Source organism: Lissotriton vulgaris, chromosome 5 (assembly GCF_964263255.1).
Source record: "Lissotriton vulgaris chromosome 5, aLisVul1.2, whole genome shotgun sequence".
NCBI classification, from domain to species: Eukaryota; Metazoa; Chordata; class Amphibia; order Caudata; family Salamandridae; genus Lissotriton; species Lissotriton vulgaris.
The window spans coordinates 868,183,343-868,187,393 of record NC_141693.1 but is presented as its reverse complement, the minus strand read 5'-3'; the positions used below and the strand labels follow the sequence as shown (position 1 = coordinate 868,187,393).

Below are 4,051 nucleotides of genomic sequence, written 5' to 3'. Positions count from 1 at the left end.
ACTGCGTAGGTCCTTGGGGCATCTGTAGTAGGGGTGACCCTCTCCTCCGCAGAAGTTGCACTTCTTGTTCCCTCTGCATGTGCCTGCTTCGTATCCAGACTGTTTACAGATCCTGCAGTAGTTCTCCAGGCATTCCTTTCCTCTGTGTCCCACGGCCTGCCACTTCCGGCATTTGAAGGGTTGCCCTTGGTATTTGATCCTTCCCTCGTTGGCTCCTAGGTAGAGGCTCGCTGGTGGGTGTCTCAGGCAATCCCTTGATTCTGGGTCCTTTTGGAGCCTGACAATCGCTTGCCAGTTGGTGTTCCAGATTCCTCTATTGTCTCTGTCCTTGGTGGGTCCCATGTTGATGGTCCTGTATCTTTGGAGGAGTGACGCAATGTCCTTTTCTGGGATGTGAGGGTTGGTCATCTCAACCGTGATCCTCTTCTCCGTCGATGCTGGTTCCCATCCTGCTGACATGGCAAAGCTAGCATAGGGTTTCTCCTCCTTCTTATCCTGGCAGAACTCCCAGTACTTCTTGTAGAGGACCTTGGTGACAAAACTGACAAGGAAAATCCACCCTGATGCTGAGGCCTGGCAGCTCAGCACATCAAGCCCTGGGACCCCAGCTGTCTTGACGACCTTGCTCAAGAACAGGTCTCGGTCTAATTTGGGTCCCTTCTTGTTCTGTAATTCCCACTGCATAACCTAGGCATTTCTATTGGTGAGATTGTGCCCATTAAAGGGTTCGGGAGTGGTGCCTTGCCTGGTCCCTTCCTCACCCATCTCCATGCTCCCTGGTTTGGCAGCAGTAGGGTTTTCAAGTGTGCCTGCCTTAGGCCTTGAGTCCTTCTGGGCTTCAGCCTTCCCAGCGCTGGTGCTTGGTTCTGGAGGTACAGTCTTACTTGCCTCTCTGCTGCCCTCCCAAGGGGGCCGCGAGTGGGGTTCGGGGCGTCCAGTGTGGGGTTGCCTTCTTGGATGGTTACTCGGGCTCCAGTGTTCATTTCGTCTGCAATGTGGTGGATTTGGGGCTTACTGGTAATTTATGGGTTACAGTCGGGTTACCGTTGTCACCTGGAGTCCGCCACCTGGGTACCTGGGGTGTCTCCCAGCAGACCACAATAGTCTGCAGTGCAAGAAACACTGTCCAGTCACAACCTAGATCTAAGGCAAGGTTTATAGGTGTTACCACCTAAGCATGAATCCCCTCGCCAGAGGTCTGGGTGCTGCACAGTCTTGTGAAGGGTGTTAGGAGAGGTTTTAATCCTCCAGCATCAGTTCATGAAACACCAGGAAAAGAGAGATGTTAGGAGTGCAACGTTTCCAATGCTCTAAACACTGACCCCAAGGACCTGGGTAGTTATGTTGTGCTCCTGTTAATCAAACAGACACCAGCACGCTAGTGCCCCCTCCCCCTGCCTAATTAAAAGCTAGTCAAGCTGATCACAAAATTTGCATACATTTGCATATAGCAAATGTATTCACTTCCAAGTACATGTCGTAATTACCTTAAAAATCAAATTTTACTTGCACAAAAATTGAGCGTTCAAACTGATAAGAACAGATACTACACTTGATCTTAGCTAAAGTTAGCAAAGAAGGGTTTGTGTTTTAGTAAGATAGCAAGATATGAGAAGAAGGATTTTTGCAAGGTGAAACGCTGTAACGAGCAAGGAGGTGAGTCCCCATGGAGGAGGAGAAGAATGGCCAAGGACCAATGAAGCAGCAACTTATTGATGTTGGAAAGATGATGTTAGTAGCCAATTTGAGCCTGGATCATTAAAGTTACCAAAGCAAATCATTTACTTTGAATGCAGACAAATATCTTATGCTGTAACTTAGTGAGGTAAACAAAGTAGGGGGAGCAGGAGGATGCAAGACTAGGTCGCCTCCTTACACGTATAGTCAGAAAGAAATCCAAAATATTGGGTTATGAGACCTAGCTTGTGCTGTGGCCGCTGGCCCCTATGGACAGAGAAAAACCCAAAGAAAGGAACAATTCTTTCTAGAGTCCCCTCACTCACCAGGGTTTCCCCACGGTGATATGCTTCACCATTGGGGCCATCCCAGTTCTCTACAAACTGGGGCGTGCTACGACTTGCGGAGTTAAGGAAAATCACTTTATTGTGGAAGACTATGTGTGGTGTAATGTGTTGTGGAGTGGGTGTATTGTGATTAAAAATACTGTGCTAGTTGGCCTAAACAATTTTATTCCTGCTCCTAGGTTAGGTATGGTTAAAAATGGGGTTGACACTGTGTACCTATCTATAATTAGAAGGGATTCAGTGTGTGGTAGACATGTTTCGAGCTTCCCCTAGCTCTTCCTCAGGACAACACAGGGACCAGCCCTGTGTTTGCCACTCCAGTATTGACCTTAATAGGAGAAAATAATGAAGTTTAGTGAATAAGGGTGAACGATGCTGCTAATAAAGCAATTTAACGTTCATTTGTTTTTCCTCATTACTTGTACTCTCAAGCAACTAAAAAGACCATCTGGTTGACTAGGTATGTTTAAGTGTGCCCGAGCTTTCTCAAGCCCTTTGCTAACAAAGTCTTCATTGAATTTTACTGTCTGAATCTCCACACTCCAGCCTCAGGAATGCAGGCAATACACTTTCACTGAGTGGGGAAGCTGTACACGCCCTCTATCGCACCCGCCCTCCATCTTGTGTCATGTCACACCAGAAGTGTCCAAAATGAATGCTACTTTGCTTTACAATTAATATTGTGAGGCAAAATTCAGAAGACATTCACTCCAGTATTTGCAGCATCTCCTTTCAAAGTTTGCGCGCAGTCATTATTTTAAGCTTGTAACCTGCGAACTGATCAGCTGTCCATACTGTAGCTATGGTTTAGCGGTTTGGTCTAGCACCACACAGACTGTTCACCCAAATCTAGCACAAAATCTAGTACTATCTTCACAGGCAAAAAATGTTGCTTCTGTCTAGTCTTACATCGACCAATTCCATGCTGTCTCAAAAAGGTCTCTCTATATTAATAAAATACAGCATAAAAATGAGCTTCACTTAAAATCTCTGATTGTGACCTCTCCTTTTTCCTTTCAGATGACCTTCATCTCCCTTCTCCGTCCTCTCCACGCCTCTTCTCTTTGGGTACAACCTTCTTTAAAGCACTTGCATGTTTTCCTTAATCTCTATGAATGTATTTCAGCAATTTTCACTCCCCTCATTTCAAAGATCATAATCTCCCTTTTTTCAAAAGTCATACCTAAGCAACCTAACAATTCCTAAGCTCCTCTAACACATTTACTAATGTCACCAAACATCTGCATAAACGCACACACCACCTACCCTCTCCTGATGATAACATGTAACTCCTATTAATGTAACCTACTACAACGAAAGTAAAGTGAATGCATGGAATAATTTGCTTGAGTGCCCAAGACAAATCCCAATAACCAATAACACTGAACTGGCCACTAATCTTGGGTTCCAGCGCAACGTGCTGCCTGTAACTTAATGTGAAGAAAAAGCTTACCTAACTCCTTTCCCTCACTGACAATATCAGTCATGGTATCTGTCATTGTTGATGAACATGAGGCACTAGTAGACCATCCATCCTATGGAATATATTCATTCAATAACCATCTTGGTACCTCCCTGACAAGACTGGCACATTAGCTTCTCAAGATTTGTCAAATCTGATCACCGTTTAGGAGGTGATAATCTCGATGAAATTACAGATCTAGTAGAAGTTATTGTTGATGCCACATAAATCAGTCTCTTCACACCAGTACTCCGAAAGTATTTTCCAAGTTCAGCTGGGATGTGAACCTTTATATTACTTCTACAAGATGTCAATACCTCAACATTGCCTGTGGGAAACATGGCTAACTACATTTCCGCAGGCTTGATCTTAAGGCACATAGGCAGACTGTGTTTTTGGAATTCTTCCCTCTTCAAAGAGGTAATGCCACATAATCGAGGTGTTGCAACATAGTCCACTGCTTTGTATTCTCAACGCCAAATAGCAAAGGAACTCAGGGTGCACTGAATTTCCATGTCATCCCACTTGCTAGTGATTGCTCTCCTAGCCAGTTACCACCTGGACA

At 45.1% G+C, this 4,051-nt stretch overlaps 1 pseudogene; it reads right to left on the bottom strand.

Moving 5' to 3' along the window:
• Positions 1-1,474: 1,474 nt before the first annotated feature.
• LOC147711721 (U2 spliceosomal RNA) lies at positions 1,475-1,584 on the bottom strand (annotated as a pseudogene).
• Positions 1,585-4,051: the final 2,467 nt, after the last annotated feature.